The sequence below is a fragment of the Podarcis gaigeae genome, assembly GCF_964106915.1.
Source record: "Podarcis gaigeae genome assembly, chromosome: 1".
In the NCBI taxonomy this organism is placed as follows: Eukaryota; Metazoa; Chordata; class Lepidosauria; order Squamata; family Lacertidae; genus Podarcis; species Podarcis gaigeae.
The window spans coordinates 11,531,896-11,554,969 of NC_139678.1; the positions used below are offsets into that span (position 1 = coordinate 11,531,896).

Consider the following 23,074-nt stretch of genomic DNA (forward strand, 5'->3'; position numbering starts at 1 on the left):
CGCCCTCCCCAGCCAAGGCCGGGCTCAGAGCGGCTTACAAGCAATAATAAAAACAAGATGAATGATTACAAACTTAAAAACAAAAATAAAACACAACAATTAAAATAATGGAACATTAAAATATTAAAATGTAGCCTCATCGCAGGAGGAGAAGGAAAAGAAGGGGAAAAAAGAGAGAGGGGGGGAGGGAGGGAATCAAACTGGCTCCAAGCCAAAGGCCAGGCGGAACAACTCTGTCTTACAGGCCCTGTGGAAAGAAATCAGATCCTGCAGGGCCCTGGTCTCATGAGGCAGAGCGTTCCACCAGGCCGGAGCCAGAGTTGAAAAGGCCCTGGCTCTGGTCGAAGCCAATCTAACTTCCTTAGGGCCCGGGACCACTAGGGTGTTGTTATTTATGGACCTTGAGGCTCTCCGTGGGGCATACCAGGAGAGGCGGTCCCGGAGGTACGAGGGTCCTAGGTCGTGAAGGGCTTTAAAGGTCAAAAGCAGCACCTTAAATCTGACCCTGTACTCCACCGGGAGCCAGTGCAGCTTGAAAAGCACTGGGTGAATATGCTCCCATGGCAGAGACCCCGTGAGGAGCCTCGCTGCAGCATTCTGTACCCGCTGGAGTTTCTGGGACAGCTTCAAGGGCAGCCCCGCGTAGAGCGAATTACAGTAGTCAAGCCTGGAGATGACCGTCCCGAAATAGGGACGTCCTGAGGAAAAGTGGGACAATCTGGAATCAAACCAGAAACAGGGATGGCTTCTTGAAATCAGGGATGTCCCTGGAAAATAGGGATACTGGGAAGGTCTGGGTATACATATTTGTTGCAGTGCCCTCTTGGCTCAGTGCCCAGTCATATCAACAAAGGGAAGATGGCAGGATCCTCAAGGGAACTGGTTTCAGGAGCTAGTTCCATTGGCAGAACAAGTCTGTATTACACAGTTGTCCTCAAATGTGATGTGAAAAGGCTGGCAAGATCAACCCCACCCTGTGGGAATCCTTTGCAGACGACTGAAGTGCCAGGAGACAGAGGGCCAGGTTGTGCATCCATAGCAGTGACCAGGAGAGGAATGACCTCTGGGAGGAGCGCAGAGAGAAGAAATTCCATGGTGCATCTGCAGCAGCACATTTGCCCCAGCTGCAACAAAACATGTCTCTCCCGTTTCTGTCTCTACAGCCACAGCAGGCACTGTAACTCGCCAATGGCTTGACTTCACTCTCAAAGGTGCACTGTTCCATTGTCTTCCGAGACAGACAGATGCCAACAGCCTTATGGGCAATCCTATAAAGATCTGGAGTTTTGTACAGACCCCTTGCAGGAGACTTTCATCAGCCAGAAACCTATATCACTGTATGTGTCTCTAAGGTAAAGGTAAAGGGACCCCTGACCATTAGGGCCAGTCGTGACCGACTCTGGGGTTGCGGCGCTCATCTCGCTTTCTTGGCTGAGGGAGCCGGCGTACAGCTTCCGGGTCATGTGGGCAGCATGACTGAGCCGCTTCTGGCAAACCACAGCAGCGCATGGAAGTGCCGTATACCTTCCTGGCGGAGTAGTACCTATATATCTACTTGCACTTTGACGTGCTTTCGAACTGCTAGGTTGGTAGGAGCAAGGACCAAGCAATGGGAGCTCACGCCGTCGCGAGGATTCGAACCGCCGACCTTCTGATCAGCAAGTCCTAGGCTCTGTGGTTTAACCCAGTGGCGTAGTGTCGGTTGTCAGCACCCGGGGCAAGGCAAGTAATTTGTGCTCCCTAACCCGTGGATTTGTACCCCCTAACCCATGGATTTGCGCCCCCTAACCCTAACCCTCAGATGTTGCGCCCTGTGCGGCCGGGCCCCCCCTGCACCCCACACGCTACGCCACTGGTTTAACCCACAGCGCCACCTGCGTCCCTTGTATGTGTCTCTAGCTCCTGGCTAATGCGTTGCTATTCTGGTGCTTTTCCTTAGAATTAACTGAATTTATTTCATGCAGTAACTAAGGAAGTTCTGCTGCTTCTGGAGGTGTTTTCTTTTTTTCTTTTCTTTTCTACATTAAATGGAAGGACCTAATTTTGTTGTCAACGTGCCACTCTGGTTGAGAGTACGGTTTCTAAAGCGCTACAATATTTTTAAAGGGCTTTCACGTTGAGTGGTTCCTTGACTCTACTTCATAAGCATAATGGTAGGGGCTTCCCTGGAGTCACTTAAAATTAGCTTTGCATGTCCCACATCTAATTAATACTATGTACACTCCTTAACGCCTTATAATTTACTCTGCTGTGGCATGTATGAGAAGCTGATTGGAAAAATAATGTAATCTCAAGAATCAATGAGATGAAAAACGACCGCTTTTCTGCATCTGAATAATATTACCAAGTGTTTTTTAATCAAAGTGGGTTTTTAAAGGTAATATATAGAAATCAGAGGAAGGGGGAGTAAAGAGGCTAGATGGCTGATCTAAAAGATCTGAATCTTAACTGCATCTTTGAAGTCAAACCTTCCCTTTGCAGAACGTTCCCCCTTCCCTGAGTATAGTTTGTGTTCATCAAACAAAATCCTGTTAACCTGAGATTATCAAGGTAAATTCGTACCAGTGCAAATGCTTGCTTGCTTTCCGGTTTTATTGAAGTAATAAGGGCTCAGGCCACACACTGTTATTGCTTCCTCATTTTTAATCACTGGCCACTACATCTTTGTGGCACCAAAATCTATAAACTCCTCTTTGTTACACAGCATGTAATGAGCAAACAGAAACCTGCTGCCGCAAGATGTGAAGACCACAAGATTGCAGGACAATCCTAACTATGTCTGCTCAGAAGGTGCAAATTAGCAGATACTCAGGTCAATCGTCTGACACAAGCCCTCTTCAGGGGTTCAAAGAATATGTGACAGCTCAGAGTGATAGGGTGTGTGCAGGCATGTGTCTATCAGTCCACCCTCAATGTCTTCAGAGATCATTCAATCTGTGATTTAAGAGTTAAATCTGTTATTGGTAATTCAGCTAAGCTAGAGGTGAGTGGCAGCAGAGTTGTTGCTTAGCAACCAAGCAGCGCAGCATGCAATTTGTTGAGTTAGCACATGCCCTAATGGGCTGTGTCATTTTGAGGGAGTTTTCCTCTGTATGTTTGGTCGAAAGTCCCCTAAGTATGTACAAGGTCTGAAGTCAGAAAGATGAAACCTCCCTTTTGCCTCACTGTTTTTTTGCCCAGTTTTGCTCAGTAAAGTGCTACCAGGACTTTTCTCTCTGGTCACCATTGGTCACATTTAAATGACTTGGCTAACGAGCAGATCTAGGGGTCGATTTGCACACAAACCACTCCCCTCCCCACTTTGTGACAAAACCAGTCACGTGCCCATTGTGTATGACTCGTGAGTTCTGGATCAGTCTCTTTTTTTGTGCAAGATATTGCAGGCTCAGTGACTGAGTATTGCAAAGGGAGGTAATGAATGCTGAGGATAACCCGGTGGGAGAAGCCTTCTGTAATACTACTATCAAGTTTCAGGTATTAGACAAAATATAGCTATTTTCCTACAAATGGCCAGAAATCTAGTGCATTTGCAGTGTCTCGTGTAATTTGCGAAATACAATAATAGGGGGAAAGGCAGCTCTCCGCTCTTGGGAACGCTCCATTTTCTTTTGTCCTTCAAAAGGACGCAGTCTTCCATTTCCTTCCCCTCTAGTTTAACTACCTAGCTCCATTCATCTCCTGTGACTCTTTCCCCTACTTTCCTTTGGCTTTCATAGATTCACTAATAAAAGCATATTCTTTCCAATAATAATAATAATAATAATAATAATAATAATAATAATAATATCTGTGGTCCCCAGTGCTCTTGCTTTGGGTGAGAATGTACCTTTGCTTCAAAAGGTTAATTGAGGCTTTGCATATGGAATTGCAGTGAAATGCCACGCAGAGGGGATGGGGGGGGGGAGAAACATCCTGCCAAATCCTGATTTGAGACAACAAAGGGACGTCTATTAATTGGGGAACACCTGCCTCTGCCGGGTGGCGAAACGGCACCGCAAAGAACGAATTCGCCGGGCAGTGGAGCCGCGACGCTGCCTGTTGCTGATATTAATTCATCCCTTTTCTTCGGAGAACAGATCAGTATCAGGAGCAGATGCCTGGCTGCCGCAATAAGACATGCTGCCTATTGCGCTGGATATGCCGCTTGTCAAATCACATCACTCTTGCTCTAAACCCGACTTGACAGCTCCTGAATCGAATACATCGGCTATTGAATTAAACTTGTCTCCGAGGAAATCATATCAGGATTAAGTCTAATATATAGGGATATACAAATTGCTGCACGAATCTCTGGGCCGATCAAATTAAGGGGTGCCAAAGAGCATTAGCTGGGATTATAGAAAAAAAGAGAGGGACACCCGTCACCATGTCAAGGGGTCTGTGCAGGTATATGGACAGAAGGGTGCATGTTGCAGAGAAATGTACATTGCACAGAGTCCCCGGACACTTTGGGTCTCTGTCACCAAAGGCCAAGCCACCCGGTGTCAGAAGTGGGCTTGATTTCACTACACGAGCCTTTCTCATCCTTGGGTTCCCCCGATGTTAGAATCATAGAATCGCAGAGTTGAAAGCGACCCCATCTAGTCCAGCTCCCTGCAATGGAGGAATCTCAGCTAAGGCAGGTGGCCATTCAATCTCTGTGAAATGCACATTTTACAGGGGGGAAGAAACGCATTGCAAATGTGCATTTTATGTAGAGATGCTGGGGAGTTCTAACAGAAGCAGGAGCTGGAACAAGAATTGCCCGTGCTCACGTATTCCTCCCATATCTAGAATGGAAAATCAATCCAGCAAACATAATCAGTATGTGCTTCTGCTGCTGTTGCTTTCAATCTACAAATGATATGTAACCAATTACCTCCCCCCCCCATTTACAAGGAGTTTATTGTGCATTGAAATGAAAGCAGTGGAATAATCTAATGACAACGTGCCTTACATCGTGAATAGCGTAAGTTGCGTAATTTCACTACAGCAAGACGAACAGCATGCCTTTTGGCAGAAGATGGACTGCATCAGAACGGAAGCAATGCAGTGAATACATTACTATGACTATTACTATTGATTAAATTTGTACATCTTCTTTCACATACCTTCCAACATTTCCCCAATGAAAATAGGGGTGTCCTATTCCATCATCATCATCATTTTACTATTTATACCCCACCTGTCTGACTGGGTTGCCCCAGCTACTCTGGGCGGCTTCCATTAAAAACCATAATAAAGCATTAAACATTTTTTAGAAACAACTTCCCTATACAGGGCTGCCTTCAGATGGCTCGGGGTGTGTGTGCATAATTCCATATCTTCCCATGTTTCTCCAATGAAAATAGGGGAAAGTGAGACATTCTGGGATCAAATCAGAAACTGGGAAAGCTTCTGTAAATCCGGGACTGTCCCTGGAAAATAGGGACACTTGGAGGGTCTGCCTTCATCTGTAGATCTCAGGGTGGTTCACAACATAAAAATACAACATTTGCTGTTTAGTCATGTCCGACTTTCGTGACCCCATGGACCAGAGCACGCCAGGCACTCCTGTCTTCTACTGCCTCCCGCAGTTTGGTCAAACTCATGCTGGTAGCTTCGAGAACACTTTCCAACCATCTCGTCCTCTGTTGTCCCCTTCTCCTTGTGCCCTCCATCTTTCCCAACATCAGGGTCTTTTCCAGGGAGTCTTCTCTTCTCATGAGGTGGCCAAAGTATTGGAGCCTCAGCTTCACGATCTGTCCTTCCAGTGAGCACTCAGGGCTGAGTTCCTTAAGAATGGATAGGTTGGATCTTCTTGCAGTCCATGGGACTCTCAAGAGTCTCCTCCAGCACCATAATTCAAAAGCATCAATTCTTCGGCGATCAGCCTTCTTTGTGGTCCAGCTCTCACTTCCATACATCACTACTGGGAAAACCATAGCTTTTACACAACATAAAAACCCAAAATACATAATAAAAAGAACAAAAACAAAGCAATAACACCCCCCCCCCACATTTAAAGGGCATCAGATGTTAATCAGCCGAAAGCCTGGTTGAAGATGAATGTTTCTGCCTAGTGCCTAAAGGTGTATAATGAAGGCGCCAGAATGGAAAACAATGCCTTCTTACATTCCTACATTTATGTGAAAAATGCAAGCGAAATATTCACAATGGAAGTGTGGCAAATTCTTACACCCTCCCACCTGCACAACAGAGGACAAAACAGGCCTATGATTGAACATCGCGACACTGAGCTGGGACAGAGTCAGGCTTCTCAGCCCATCCCTACACAAGACAGAAGTTTGGCGTGATCGAGCGAGGAAATCCTTGTTCTCCCAAGCATCATTCCAACCAAGAACACTTGTAAAAAGAGAGCTTTCCGTGCCGCTCACATTTCCAGCTGAACAAGTGTTCCTGCCCCCCCCCACTTACGACGCTGCAAAAATGCAGCGGCAAAGATGTCACCTGGGACTTTTGCCCTTTAAGCAGGACACAAGCTGGAACGATACGTGTTTCTGTCCTGTCACTCTGGAAATGAACAACCAGAGGAGCCTACAGCTTCTAAATTATTCAGCACCATAGGTGGTTAGCTCAGCTTGTCACATACCCTGGTCACACTGTCATGTGCCCCTGTATATTCCCCTTGAAACACATTCATATTTCAACAAGGAGCAACCAAGTTGGGGCAAAGGGGTCGTGCTGAGATCTCCCAGGCTCACACGTCTCTCTCTCTCTCTCTCTCTCTCTCTCTCTCTCTCTCTCTCTCTCTCACACACACACACACACACCTTTACCTACAATTTTTTAATTCCGAAACCTCTGGGAAGTCAGGGGGTACAACCCCATTGCATGTTCCCTTAAAGGTAAAGGTAAATGGATCCCTGACCATTAGGTCCAGTCGTGGCTGACTCTGGGGTTGCGGTGCTCAACTCATTTTATTGGCCCAGGGAGCCAGCGTACAGCTTCCAGGTCATGTGGCCAGCATGACTAAGCCGCTTCTGGCGAACCAGAGCAGCGCACGGAAATGCCGTTTACCTTAGCACATACTTAATTGAATTCTTCAACTTTCAAACTCCAAAAATGAGGGGTGCTAAAATGCTGTAACATGACTTGGGAACTAATGTTCTTTGGCACCCCTTATTCTGATTGGCCCAGGGATCCATGCAAGCAATTTGTATATTCCTATATACAGTCGTACCTTGGTTTTCAAACAGCCTAGTTCTCGAACATTTTGGCTCCCGAACAATTGAAATCCGGAAGTGACTGTTCCGGTTTTCTGAATGTTCTTTTGGAAGCCGATCGTCCCACAGGGCTTCCGATTGGCTGCAGGTGCTTCTTGCAGCCGAACAGAAGCTGCACTTTAGATTTTGAATGCTTTGGAAGTCGAACGGACATCCAAATCATTGCAGTGTATCATTACAGATTTAACCTGTTCATCTTTTGTATGCCATTCTAAGAGCAAACTATACATTTTCGACAATAATATGATATTATTTTCTAACATATATTTTTGTTACCTCACATTGAAAACCTTTCTTTTCATCTGTCTTGAAAGTGTCATTTAGTTGATGAAACTGTAACCTGGCTGTTAATAAATCCCTTATCTCCTCATTGCTCCATTTTAAGAGGTGTGTCCCATAGAGTTGCTCTTCTTTTTTTTTTTAAAAAAAATGCTTTTTATTGGTGTTTCATTTAATACAAACAAACAAAATACACTAAAATTCAACAGTCATTTCCCCACAGTCTTTCCCCACACTCTGCTGAGCATTGACTTTCTCCCCTCCCTTCAACAGGTTTTCTTATGTCAGTTACTTTTCCACAGTTTCTTATTGTATCCAATCCTATCTACATTGTAAGATTTATTTCAGTCCTGCCAGAGTCTTCAAATTTCTACAGTTATTATTTATGTACTCCATAAATTTACTCCAATCATTTTGGAATTTTGCTTCCTCCTGATTTCAGATTTTACAGGTCAGTTTTGCTAGTTCCACATAATCAACCATCTTCGTCTGCCACTCCTCTGTTGTTGGTAATTCTGGTACTTTCCATTTTTCATAGAGTTGCTCTTCAAAGGTACACTTGGGCAGTGTGAAAGGGGTTTGTGTTTCCTTCCATGGATTGCTGCAGCTTTATAGAATTAAAAAACCAATCCATCAGAGGTCCTTCCCCACCCTCTAATTTAGTGGCAAGTCTAACCGCAAGCCTTCCTGAGCTATAGGGGAACTTGCAGGGCCGAAGGAAAACCCTTTCTTCTCACCCGCAGAAAGGTGGAACGATACGAGCGAGGGGAAATGCAGGGCAGCCTGTTTTAACAATATCACCTTTCAGTGCAGCTCTGCAAAAATCATTTTGGCGCTTTAGCTCCATGCGCTTGAGCTCTTTGAGAAGTGCGCTAACTCGACCAGCAAAGCAGACGCACACAAGCAGCTCCCATTGGGAGTAAACACGGCTAGGTATCATCTGACCCTTAGCATCCGTGCCTAGACTTCAAATGACATCCACAGTGAGTTGGAAAGAGGGGGTGGGTGCATTTATTTATTTCTCCCTGTTCTTCAAAAGCGGATGACGAGGGAGGTTCTGCTCCAGAGACTGTCCCGCAGGAAGGAGAGGCTCGCACACTGACCTTGCGCCAGTGGCCTGACCCTCAGGCGAGCAGCACCGAAAACTCACATCCGCTGGACTTACCGGAGCATGACTACAGTTTCAGATTGCTAGGACTGTAATGCTCAAAAGCAAGCATGAGAGCCAGGAAATGCGAGAAAGGGAGTGGGGAGAGGAGAGAGGAGGCAAAGGAGAGATAGAAGAGGTAAATAAACCTTGCTCACACCTGAAAGAAGCAGGCAATATCCCCAAAGCAGGCAGGCGGCTTGCAAGGGGCTGCAATCGTTCTCGCACATCTGTTGTGTTTTAAGAGGGGGAATTCACACGGGGGGGGGGGTGTGTGTGTTTCGAACCAAAAGAGGACACCTTGAAATAGGTTTTAATAGGTGGCTGGCTATTTTTGCTGTCACAATAATGCAACGCGCTCCTCTTTTACACAACCGGGGACTTGCGTTTTGTTTTCATTCTTCTCCACTTAATGGGTTTCTAACCGCAGAGGCAATTCTTGAAAGTGGCACCGTCATGCCGTTCAGCAGATGGGCTCCCTCATTCACTCATAACCACTTATTTTAGTGCCAGGGGAAACTTTTCCTTGCAATCTTTTCAGCTGTGTTCCTTCCGTATGGCACAAGCAAGAGCCTGCATGGCGGGATGAGTTTAGAGCAGGAGTAGGTTCGAATCTCCGCGATGGGATGAGCTCCCGTTGGTCAGTCCCTGCTCCTGCCCACCTAGCAGTTCAAAAGCACGTCAAAGTGCAAGTTGATCAATAGGTACCGCTCCAGCGGGAAGGTAAACGGCCTTTCCATGTGCTGCTCTGGTTCGCCAGAAGCAGCTTAGTCATGCTGGCCACATGACCCAGAAGCTGTACGCCGGCTCCCTTGGCCAATAAAGTGAGATGAGCGTCGCAACCCCAGAGTCAGCCATGACTGGACCTAATGGTCAGGGCTCCCTTTACCTTTAGGCAACCTAAGGCCCATGGGCCACAAGGGGCCCACGGGGGTCATTTAACCAGCCCCCGAGCCGCCCCCGAACTGAGCTGCCTGCTTGGCGAGTCCCTGTGTGCTGTGCTAAGCCTGTGAAGGGACTTCCGCAGCGCCGGAAATCGCGTCTGTGCAGACGCCAGAAATCACGAGCACACACGTGATCCGGCCCACAGAAGGATCTCCGCTGGAGCAAACCAGCCCAGCCGAGGTAAACCTTGCTGACCCCTGGTTTAGAGTTTAACACTAGGACCCAGGAGACCAGCGTTCAAAACCTCGCTCAGCCACAAAGCTCACTGGGTGACCTTGGGCCGCTCACTACCTCTCAGCCTAACCTACCTCACAGGGTTGTCGTTGTAGGGATTAAACGAGGGGAGGGTGAACGACACACCCCACCTCAAGCTCCTTGGACAAAAAGGTGGGATATAGATGCAATAAATAAAAATAAAAATAAATAGGACAGAGAGCAAGGACGGCAATGGGGATTCCATCACTCGCTCTATCTTTTTATGTAACATGCTGAAATCAACAAAAGAGTTAATTAGATTCTGATCTCTTATCGCACAGAAAGGTGGAAGGGACCCAGAACATAAAAACACATGAAGAGCCTGCAGGATCAGGCCAATGGACCACCTGGGGGGGGGGGTGGTTAAAGTGAGCTACTGAAGCAGAGGAGACTCACTGCGGATAAAGGTATTGCACAGTTCGTGGAAGTTCAATGCATATCTTTTCTATCTTTTTCAATTTGGCTGGTAGGATGTTACCTCTCCCTGGAATTTCCAGACTGATAGCTACAAGCCACAATTCATCAAGGAACGAGGAAGGCTGGGTGGAACGTAGACTGGGAAAGTGACACACACACAAATTGAGTCATCACAGCAGATTGTGAATGATTTTGTTTTCAGATGAAAACATCGACCCTCATTCAGGTCGATGCTTTTAATAATTGCCATTGCTTTGGCTTGAAAAGCAATTTGCTCCCTCCTCCGCCGAGATGTCACGGATATGCGGGATGCTTGCGTCTATCACCAGGGTGAGTCCAAGGTGAGCCTAAGAAGCTATTTCCTGCCAGGTAACTGGATTGCTTAATAGCTGCTTGTGACAGCAGGGAGGAGGACATGACAATAGCCAGGAAATGAACTCCCGCTAGCCTGGAGGAGAGGACCAGCACATCCTGTCTCAGGAGCAACCGTGTCCTTGTGGATCAACAGCTGGATAACTTGTTCCAGGGAGGCAGATGGAGCTTGCAGCTGCTGGTCTGAGCTGCGCTGGTTTGCAGGGCTCGATGCAGCATCAGGAAGGACCATTGCTCATGTGCTCTGCATGCAGAAGGTCCAATGTTCTCCAGGGTTTCAGGCAGGGGGCATTCCCAGCCCTACCTGGCAATGCCCCGGATCGAACCTGAAACCTACTTCATGCAAAGCAGATTCTCTGGCCTTGAGCTACAGCGCTTACCTGTGAATGCCTTTCTCACTCTTTTTAATATAATTTTTATTAAATTTTTCTGTTTTACAATTTAAAATACCCATTGTACAGTGGTGCCTCGCTAGATGAAAAGAATCCGTTCCGCGATTCTCTTCGTCTAGCGGTTTTTTCGTCCTGCGAAGCAAGCCCATTGACGGCTTAGCGGATTAGCGCTACAGCTGTCTAGCGGCTTCTAGCGATCAGCTGTTAAGCGGCTTATCAGCGGAACAGCTGATAAGCGGCTTAGCGGCTTAGGAAAAGGGTGAAAAAAGCAAAAAAAAACCTGTGGGGGGGACGCAAGATTTTTTCGTCTTGCGAAAAAACCCCATAGGGGAATTCGTTTTGCGAAGCGTCTCCAAAACAGAAAACCCTTTCGTCTAGCGGGTTTTCCGTCTTGCGAGGCACCACTGTACATCCTTAAGATATCAGTGACTTTCCTTCTTCTCTTTCCATGGTTCATTTTAAAAGGTTACTTTTTGGAAGTATTATGGGAAAAGAAAACAGGGGGCACAGTGAGAAGCTCTGGTGGTGCCACCACCAACAAGCCCCTGCCCCTTTTCACTGCATATTGCCTGTCTTTTTGCCCTCCTAATTGACATTGCTGACAACATGGTGGTGAAATGAAAGGGCATTTCCGCATGGCTCCACCAGTGTGACTGAATCATAGAATCACAGAATTGTAGAGTTGGAAGGGACCCTGAGGATCATCTAGTCCAACCTCCTGCAATGAGGAATATGCAGCTTGTCAGTATTTTCATCCCTCCCATCGCAAAGATCACCAGATCATGTTTGTTTTGCTTTCTGCCTGTGAGAAAGGAGGGGACGGAACGACTCTTCCAGACTTCCGTCCCTAGCACTGTGCCGGTTTTTCTTTGATCTAGCTAGAGACAAGATGGCAGTATGAGAGAGCTCTGTCTCTCGTACATGTTTGTTATGTTCTTTTATTTGTTTAATCAGTAGAAATAAATTAGTGTTATGTACTGAGTTGAATAAGATCCAAAATGCAGCAGCCTGATTGGTCCTAGAACAATAGGATCCAAAATGCAGCAGCCTGATTGGTCATAGATCAATAGGATTCAGAATACAGCAGTCTGATTGATCTGCAGGAGCCACCCAATCCAGCTCCAGGTGGAAGTTAATCCGCAACCTGATTGGCCTACAGGAGAATCCCGGAATTAGCCAATCACGTGAGGCCCATTGTGTAAATAATGTATGTAAAGCAGACATTTTGGGAGAACTGGCATTCCTCACTACTATTAGGTGAATAAAGAGCATGAAATCCACACTCGACTCCGAGTATATTTCAATTAGGTATGCAACAAAACCTCCACAGCTTTGCTTCCGTTACTCTGCTGCTTTTGAGGTGCTCACAATAGCAAATGTGGGTCCACTGCACCAGGACCTATTCCTTGGGAATGCTGGTCTGCTCCTCCTGCGTTTCTGTGATTGCAAGGTCAGAGAAGGTGCTCCCGACACCCAGCCCATGCAGGGGCTGAAGACGTGGGCTGTATATGGGTGCACGCTCACAGCTGTCCCACCCAGGGATCGAACCTGCAACCTTGGTGTTATCAGCACCATGTTCTAACCGACTGAGCTATCTGTTAGGGTCTAAATCAGTCTTTCCTAACCTGGTGCCTTGCGGCTGCTTTGGACCACAAATCCCACCAGGCCCAGCCCAGGGGATGGGGTTGATGGGAGCTATAATTCAAAACAGCCAGAGGGCACCAGGTTGGTGTACATAATAAGAAGCAGGAAAGCCATGGAGGGGGCGAAGCCAGGCAGCAAAGCTGCAAGATATGCCATCCCTTGCATGGGAGAGAAATTAGGTCAGGCAGAGAAATCCAGGCTTCTTTATCTGTCTCTCCCTTTCTGGAGAATGTTAAGGAACATCCAGAGCCAATTTCTTCTTTTGCATCCTGACTCCCGCAGGCTCTCGAGCGATACACAGCGAAAGCAGTCCATCTGCCCAGAGAATAGGCTTTCAAGGTCCCCACTGGAACACGCTGGCAGCAGCAAAACGCACTTGCAAAATTCTGGCTGCTTTAAGGGAAGAGTCAGTTATCGCCGCAGGGCTACTAAGCTGCGAGGAGAAAATGATTATTATCTTTCCGGAGTAATCTCTAAAGAGGCAGCAGGGCAGCTCCAGCTTAGTGCGATGCCAAGAGTCCCGGTAGCTGCATTCTGCATTATTATTATTATTATTATTAGTTTTAAATACCACCCTCCATCAAAAGATCTCAAAGTGGTTAAAAACACATAGAAATTAAAACATAGAAATTAAAAACAAGACTATCAATGGCTACGAGCCATGATGGCTGGGCTCTGCCTCTACAATTGGAGGCAGTGATGCTTCAAAATTTCATTTGCTGGAAACAACAGGAGAGGAGAAGGCTCTCGTGTGGTTGGATCCTGCTTGTGGGTTTCCCCACAGGCATCTGGTTGGCCACTGTGACAACAGGGTGCTAGATTTAGATTAAGGTTACCAGATTTTTTTCAATGAATCCGGGGACACTTTTCAACTTCAATGGATTTTGTATGGGGACTGAGTTGTAAATCCGGGGACTGTCTCCGGGAAACGGGGACGTCTGGTAACCTTAATTTAGATGGGCCATTGGCTTCGTTCAGCAGGCTATTGCTGATGTTTAATTTTACTGTTTACTATTAAATTCCGATGGATTGTTGAATGTTGCTTTGTTTAATATAATAATAGTAATAGTAATAATAGTAATAATAATAATAATAATAATAATAATAATAATAATAATAATAATTTATTTATACCCCGCCCATCTGGCTAGGTTTCCCCAGCCACTTTAAGTGGCTTGCAAAAGCATATTAAAATACAACAGTCTTTTAAACATTAAAAGCTTCCCTAAACAGGGCTGCCTTCAGATGTCTTCTAAATGTCAGGTAGTTGTTTATCAGTTTGACATCTGGTGGGCGGGCATTCCACAGGGCGGGTGCCACTACTGAGAAGGCCCTTTGCCTGGTTCCCTGTAGCTTAGCTTCTCACAGTGAATGAACCGCCAGAAGGCCCTCGGCCTTGGACCTCAGTGTCCGGGCAGATAAATAAGTTGTTTATTTTAAAGTTATTGTGACTTTTTATATTGGATCAGATTGGTACTACTAATGTTTAATGCTTTATTATGTTTTTTATGTGTTGGAAGCCACCCAGAGTGGCTGGGGCAACCCAGCCAGATGGGTGGGGTATATTATTATTATTATTATTATTATTATTATTATGCTCTTAAATCCCATCAGCCCCAAGCTTCCAGATGAAAACATCTGGAAGGCACCCAATTGGGAAAGCTTTTACATGAATGGTGAATTCATGAGTTTGGCGCTGGGCTCCGGCACTGTGCAGGATGAGACTGTTGGGAGATGAACAGCAGAACATCTGGATTGCACCAGCTTGGTTGATGTGAACTGTACTGATGTGAGCACTGTGCATGGTGTGGGGCCCACAGCGAGCTCAATACAACCCATGAGCCTTTCAATTTGTCCCAGCCACAATAGATGACATGTATATCATTTCACTTGCTGTTGTGCAAGCCTATCCTGTGAGGCTCAATATGGGTTGTGTTTCTACACAGGTAGACATCACCTTGCCAACAAAGGTCCGTATAGTTAAAGCTATGGTTTTCCCAGTAGTGATGTATGGAAGTGAGAGCTGGACCATAAAGAAGGCTGATTGCCAAAGAATTGATGCTTTTGAATTATGGTGCTGGAGGAGACTCTTGAGAGTCCCATGGACTGCAAGAAGATCAAACCTATCCATTCTGAAGCAAATCAGCCCTGAGTGCTCACTGGAAGGACAGATCCTGAAGCTGAGACTCCAATACTTTGGCCACTTCATGAGAAGAGAAGACTCCCTGGAAAACACCCTGGTGTTAAGAAAGATTGAGGGCACAAGGAGAAGGAGACGGCAGAAGATGAGATGGTTGGACAGTGTTCTCAAAGCTACCAGCATGAGTTTGACCAAACTGCGGGAGGCAGTGGAAGTGCCTGGCATGTTCTGGTCCATGGGGTCATGAGAGTCAGACACGGCTAAGCGACTAAGCAACAACAACAACAGGCAGCTGAATGTAATGCAAAGGGATGAAATAATAGATTCGAGAAAGAGATGATAGCTCACAGCACTGAGATGTTTTTGCCTCCCTTACATGATTCTTTTTACCTGCTAGAAGATTTTTCGCCACTCTTAATGGCCGGTCTCTTGCATTTTAGTTGGGGAGGGTTATGGAGAATCTCAGTTTTCATTCAAAACAAACTAAAACCTATCCTCCCCAACTAAAATGCAAGAGTCTGGCACCCTGTTCTCACAGTGGACATCCAGACCCCTGTGGGCAACCCACAAGCAGGACCCTGAGCATGAGAACTCTCTCTCCCTTTGTGTTTTCCGGCAACTGCTATTCCAAAATCATTTACTGCCTCCAACTGTGGTGCTGGAGCAAAGGGTTGCTATGCTATTCAGTGTACAATGTTGACGGCGTTCTTGTTTTCTGTCTGAATCCTCCAGACAAGCTGGAGCATGAAGAGGAGGAGGAGGAGGAAGCTGCAATCCAGCACCAGCCAGTTTGGGTCTATGTCTCATTCAGACAATATACAGGCTCATTTTAGCAGATGAACCGAGGAGATCCCAACATGGAATGACGTCTTTTGAGCTGGAAACAGAATGGAAGGGAACACATCTCAAGCAAGAGAAGAACTCTTGCATGAAGAAATACATTCCCAAGGACACCGGGAGGTCATTTTCAGGGCGGCCAACGTTCTGCAGAAGGAACATCATGAAAGATGCAAAAGTGCCACAGGACGGCCATCACGCTTCCTTTCTAAACAAGGCTGCTGTCTCTCTGCAGTGTTGCATTAAGCCTGCTCCACTCAAAATGGTCCCTTGCAATTCATCCATGGGGGCCACCCCCATCATCCCTGACTATTGGGGCGATGGGAGCTGGAGCCCCACAACAGCTGGAAGGGAACACATGTTCCCCTTCCCTGTTTCAACTCAGGTCATGAATTGTCTCTCTGTACTATATTTGCATTAGTCTGCAATTGAACTGTTTTCACTGGCTGTTCCCCAAGGCTTTAAATGCACGGGTGGGGGAACGTGGAGGGGCAGGAATAAAAAAAGAGGATATGGGACCCTCAGATATTCCATAGTGTTGTTTTCAACATGTGTTGTTTTCAACATGAAGTTGCAGATTCAACGAAAGTAAATTAGAACAGAAAATACATTAGCAAGCAAACACTCATATATATATTGTTTGAAAAGTTGGGTGTCTCCCCCTCTCTTTGCCAAGCAGTGGCAAGAGCCCAAGGGGCTCCAGGGTCTGTGGTCCTCTGGAGAACTGAGACATGGAGGATATTGTTGTAGCTTTAAGAAATATGGTTTGTTCACCTATTTACACCTTTAGCCTGCAGGGAAGGAGTCCAGATCTTACAGCATGGTCATTTCAAGAGGGGCTTGTCCCCCACTGCAGAGCAGCCCTGCGGTCCAAGGCATATCTCCCAGCCAGCCTACAGCCAACCTGCCCAAGTCCACACCCAGTCTCTGTCCACACATCAGGGCAAGGGGGGGGGCAGTTCTCTTGCCTGTCCAATGACCCCCAATGGCCCCCTATTGTTTCTTAATGGCCAGGTCATTTTCACACCCCAAATAATCAAAATCCTACCATTTATTAATTTCTAGGGTTTAGGGTAGTCCCTCATAAAAAAAATCTCTAACGCCATGTCCCACATCTATAAAATGAACATAACTTTCGCTAACTGATGAAGCTAACTGACAGACTTGCTGTTAAAAGATGTTCTGCCCAAGACCCAGAAGCACTGTCCATTAAAGTATATTGTGCTAGATGGACAAATAGCCAAATAACCCGGTATAAGGCAGCTTATACCTATGTTAAGGTTGACTTTTTTGCATTTCCCAAAACTTGCATCTAAACCCAAGCCCTGGCGGCATCTCAGTTTTGTTTTGTTTTGTTTTAAAGTCTCTAAGCCTCTCTCATTTTACGTGGTGATCTTATAATATCCTTATTTATATGGCTCCTGCATTTTGATTGATCATTTGTTTTGGTCAACATAGGCTGGAAATGGGGACCATGTGTTGTTATTCATTTCTAGGCCTTGCTGTCTGGACATGGACTTCCGCTAGGAAGCTGTCTACTCGTTTCTCATTATATGGAACCTAATTTGCTCTGGGAACTTGCATTACCGAAAAGGGAGAGGGCAAATTAAATCCGAGATTTGCCTGAAACAGAAAAACAAAGCCTCCATTGCAGATCCATTGCTTCCGATATCTCCTGTGGAATCAATGGGAGAGACAGATTCAGAATTTGCTTTGCTGGAATAATTCCACCTCGTCCCACCGCAGCTGCCTTTCGGCTGTGTTGAAGAAGAAGCTAAAAGAACAATACTCTTCAGTGGAAAGAATCGTTCAACAAAAAGCCAACCTGAAGAGATGTCTTTCTTGTCTCCGACTGCCAGGCCTTGTCGCCTAGCTTCTCAAACGGAACAAGGAGGGAGAATGAATGCCCTGCTTTGTTTGGGACTAATCCTCACCAACGGTGCTAATGTTTAAAACAGAGTAGAGTAAGATCAAGAGGAGAACAAGGGGGGAAAGGTTAACATTTCATATCATGTTTATGATTGCTTCCAGGTTTCCCAAGTTCCAAGAAAACTCACCGTTGAAACGCCTTTCCAACTTCTGCTGTAGCTTCCTGTCTCTGTTGAAGATGTAACGTTAGAGTGGGTGGCAGTGAGCTGTTTTCCTTTCTCATTCTTATGTATATAAAGTCACACCAAGCTGACTGGACCTTCATGTCTGCTGCGTCCTTGGATCGGTAAATCAAAGGGAGGCCTGGGAGAAAAAGCAACAATCCCAGCCTCCCACTGGCTGCAAACACATTCGCTGGGAGGTTTGCTTTGTTTTTGAGGAAGCAGAGATTGAAATTCACAGCTTTGGGATTTAGGATGGGTCACTGGGAAGGAAAGCAACCGGGCCAAACCATCTCACACAACAAGCTGCCCCAGAGAGCCAAATCCGTGGGGTGGGAATAAGCTGTGTGAGGCTTTGTTAACTCTGAAAACAAACAAGGGCTACTTTTACACATTTCCCTCTCAAGTCCAAAATAAGCAGTCTTCAGGGAGTGTGTGAGATAAGGGGATATCACACCAGCCCAGGGGTGAGTTTCAGATGTGGGTTTCTGCTAATGCAGGATTGGGGGTGCTGGTGTCCCTCCAGATAATATTGGACCACAGCTCCCATCCTCCCTGACCACTGGGCATGCTGGCTGGGCTGATGGAAGTTAAGAGTCCATCAACATCTGAAGGACTGCAGGTTCCTTGGCTCTGAGCTGAAATTTGGCAAGGTTGGGAGAACTTTTCCCGCCCCTAATTCATCCTAGAGATTTAAAAATTCACTTACCTAACTTGCTATAGTCAACAAAATTGCTATATAGAAACCCCCTCAACGGAATAAAAAAAACGATGGATGACATAGGTTATGAGATTAGCCCCACCCAACGGACCAGAATGTGGTCTAAACCTCCCTTTAAATCCATATCAGCGAAAAGAAAAGAACTCACTCTGAAACTCACTTACAGGTGGTACCTAACACCACAGAAACTAATGCTAATACACCCAGGAACCTCACCCAAATGCTGGAGAGGATGCACCTCCACAGGCACATTCCTCCACATGTGGTGAGAATGTTCTAAAATCCAACTCTTCTGGACATCAATCATATAAGAAATATGCAAATTAACTAAGCAAGTATTAGAAGTCACCCCAGAACTGGCCCTACTAAACATCTTCCAAGACAATGATGCCCACTCACATCACAAAGAGCTCATAACCCACCTACTCTCAGCATCCAGAAGCATCATAGCCAGACACTGGGGAGACATGTCAGGAGTAAGCATGGACCAATGGTATCAAATAGTATGGGAAACAGCCTTATTAGAAACAACTAACCAACAAACTGAAACTGACATGGGGACAAATACAAGATGCCTTCACCCTGGTATGGTTCCCCTTTATACACAGCTCAACAAGACAACAACCTGATCCAAACACACACACACACCACTCACACCCAAAAACAAATTTCACTACAGCCAGTCAAAGACAACCAACTACACCCTAGGCCACCCCCCAACCTCTCTCACCCCCAAGAGAACCCACGCAAGTGACGCTGACACAAAACCACACACATACACTAAATAGAAGAATAGAAGCATTACCACCTGACCCCACCCCACTCACCATTCCCCCTCTCCCTCTACCCCCTTTTCTTCTTTCTTCCTAAACTAACATTGTAAGAAACACACACACACACACACACACACACACACACACACAAAATTGCTATCTAGATTCCAACTCTCTATATCCTAACAGAACGTGTAAGGGTCATAACTCAATGGTAGAGCATCTAACTTGCATAAAAACGGCCCCTGGTTCATACCCTGGCATCTCCAGTGAGAGACCCAGTCTGAAATCCTGGACAGTCACTGCCAGTCAACGTAGACAGTACTGAGTTAGATGGACCATGGTCTGAGTCAGTATAAATCAGCATCCAATCTATCTTACAAAAACATCAGGTTACCAGTTGTACAAGGGTCATAGTAGGAGACAATGCACAAGTTGAAAGGCTCTAGGAAAATTCTCCAGAAACATGTTTCTTGACTCAAGGCAAGCACACAGAGTGCATGGATATTTCTCAGTAATCAGCCAGCAGCATCACTTACATGGACCCAGTATCAATGGGTGCAAATGGCTCAAGAAGCCAGCTCTGGGTCTCATGTCCAGCACCAATGGCAATGAACACCCCTTCGCAGGTGACAATGCCAGCAGACATTCAGTAAAATAAATAAAACCCCACTGTGTGATGAAGGAAGGAATCAATCAATCAATCAATCAATTAAAAGGATGAATCGATTCTTGTGTCTTGTGGCAGCATTCTTAAGTGGTCAAAACATGACGTGAGAACTAGCAAAATGAATAGAGGTTAGTTTTTGTTTTTTTAAAGTATAAAGAATATGATTGAGTGGAAACATGACGTGCTTTTCATAGAAGCTTTCACAACTCGGAAAAAACCCCTCCCTTTCAGTGATGGTTTGGGGTGGTGGTGGAGGGAAGGATATGAATAGAGAAGAACTTGTTCAGCTTCTCAAGAGAGCACGAGATTGACTTTGTGATGTGATTACTTGGCTTTATCACAAAGCCTTTTCAGAGTGAGGACATTAGTTCCTACCCTCATTCTGATTTGGCTTCATAGAATAATAGAACTGTAGAACTGGAAGGGCCATCTAAGACCAGCCCCCTGCACCGCAATCATCACAGCCAAATCATGATGTAAACATACAACTAAATCTAATTGGTTACATGGCATGACAGCTTCCCTGACTGGCTGACCCAACTCCCAAAGACACTGGTATTTTATTTTATTTTAAGCACAGGGTTTTTTTTTGAAGGTGATAAACAGGTTGCTAACAGCTGTGAGAAAGTGAGAGAGCCTTTCAAGGAAACTGTGGGGCCTTGGAAAGCTGCCCTTTCATGCCCAAACTGTTAACTTGTGAACCCTCAACACAGCACTATCAGTTTATTACGAGGCTGCCTTTTGACATTTGCGACAGAAAATGTGCTTTTGAATGAAGTTAAAATGATGTTATCTGGGAGAGAACATGTTGTACACAGGAGGGACTGGAGCTTGTTCAGACTGCCAGAGGAACCCTGTGCACATCGTTCGAATGAGTCACACTCGAACCATCTTGCAAATAGGATAAGCACAAGAAGTAGCTGAGTGTTCCCTCACCACCGTCACCACCGGGAACAGGAGTGGGAAGGGGTTGCATGGCTGCAAAATTTGTGTCTCACTCCAGTCAAACACACCTCTTCGGTCATGAACCGCAGCTTACCAATTGCTGAATGACGCTGCCCGTTTGTGTGGGCCACCTCACAGTGCTAGGAGTTTGCAAGCAGCTTGGCGGGTCACATATTGCACAGGCCAGAATCATAGTCTCAAAACACATGCAATTTGATTAATGAGCAAAACAGATCTTCACATAAGCAGACAAGGGGCCTGGAGCAGTGATAGAGCATAGGAGATGGTGCCAGAGTCACTGTTAGGCAGCAGTCCCAGGGAAAGACTTGAGTGCCCAGCTGCTGCCAGCCTGTGTGGGCAATACTGAGCTAGCTTTGTAAGTCCTGGGCGGCATGCACCAGATGTGTGTGTGTACCCCAAATTACAAGGTGAATCAGGGTGATTCGGAAAAGGACTCTCCTTCTGTCAGAGGCTGGGCAGAGGAGGAGGAATGGTGGCATCTGCCTCCCCATCCTGACCCTTCCAGGGAGGAGGAAGAGGAAGACAGTATAGATTACAGCAGGGGTTTGCAGGAGGTTACAGCTCAGAGGTCTGAAGCTCAACATCAAAAAAACGAAGATCATGGCCACTGGTCCCATCACCTCCTGGCAAATAGAAGGGGAAGAAATGGAGGTAGTGAGAGATTTTACTTTCTTGGGCTCCATGATCACTGCAGATGGTGACAGCAGCCACGAAATTAAAAGACGCCTGCTTCTTGGGAGAAGGGCAATGCATCTTGAGAAGTAGAGACATCACCTTGCCAACAAAGGTTCGTATAGTTAAAGCTATGGTTTTCCCAGTAGTGATGTATGGAAGTGAGAGCTGGACCATAAAGAAGGCTGATCGCCGAAGAATTGATGCTTTTGAATTATGGTGCTGGAGGAGACTCTTGAGGGTCCCATGGACTGCAAGAAGATCAAACCTCTCCATACTGAAGGAAATCAACCCTGAGTGCTCACTGGAAGGACAGATTGTGAAGCTGAGGCTCCAGTACTTTGGCCACCTCATGAGAAGAGAAGACTCCCTGGAGAAGACCCTGATGTTGGGAAAGATGGAGGGCACAAGGAGAAGGGGACAGCAGAGGACGAGATGGTTGGATAGTGTTCTCGAGGTTACCAGCATGAGTTTGACCAAACTGCGGGAGGCAGTGGAGGACAGAGGTGCCTGGCGTTCTCTGGTCCATGGGGTCACGAAGAGTCGGACACGACTAAACGAGTAAGCAACAACAACAACACAGCTCAGAGGCAGGTGAGGGGGAAAGCTGGGAAATAATGGGAGAAGAGGAGCAGGCAGAAGCAGAGCAGCAGCTGGCTGACATGTTGTTAGTAGAAAACAATCCAGACCCACCATCTCCCAGAACCTGGCAAGCCTTAAAAGTAGGAGAGCAAAGAGCTCAAAGACAGAGGGCACATAGCAGCATCCGTAGAGGAGGAGACGAAGATGAATGAGGAAGTGGGAGAGAAGGGGAGGTGGAGATTCACTCGGGACAACGCCATTACGGCCTCTGTCTGTAAAGTTTGGAATTAAAAAAAGGATTGTAAGAAACTTTTCCTTGTCTTTATACTTCCCTGGGCAACCAGCCAGGAGCTGCCGACAGCATCCTGACACCTTCATTGGAGGTTTTTAAGCAGAGGTTGGATGGTGATTTTTTTAGCTGTGATTCCTGCATTTCAAGGGGTTGGACTAGATGACCCTTGCGTCCCTTCCAACTCTACAATTCTATGATTCTAACTTGGCTCACACCGTTAACAAGGCATCCCAAGTCAGTCCGAGGTCTCACTAAGCTTGCAGGTTGCTTTTTGGCCTCGGCTATTTAAAAACCCGCCCACCATTTTCCTTGCTTTCTGAGAAACACAGCCAAGGTGACGTAAACTAGGCGTGCTGTGTTATCATCATCTTAGTCCACCCTGTTCGTTCCAGTGCAAATGAAGCACAATGCAAATTGTGTGTGTGTGTAAATCTTTTTTGCAGCCTGAGAGCAACAACATCAGTGAATGCTGACTGGATGGGCTTCCATTTCGGGCACGGGACAAACAGGTGAGCAGCGGCAATTGTTGCTCCCATTTTTTGTTTTTGTTGGAACTCCCAAAATCCCTAGTCTAGGGAGGCGTTCTAAAACAGAAAAGTTTTCAGTGGGCATCTAAAAGGTTATAGCGAAAGTTCCTGCCCAATGTCAAGAGGCAGGGAGATCTGGCGAGAGCCA

General features: G+C 46.2%; 1 long non-coding RNA gene across 1 annotated transcript; it reads left to right on the forward strand.

Moving 5' to 3' along the window:
- Positions 1–10,426: 10,426 nt before the first annotated feature.
- Positions 10,427–17,820, forward strand: LOC310844931. The gene is made up of 2 exons (XR_014564390.1): positions 10,427–10,589; positions 17,665–17,820. It is a non-coding gene; the product is annotated as an uncharacterized lncRNA (long non-coding RNA).
- Positions 17,821–23,074: the final 5,254 nt, after the last annotated feature.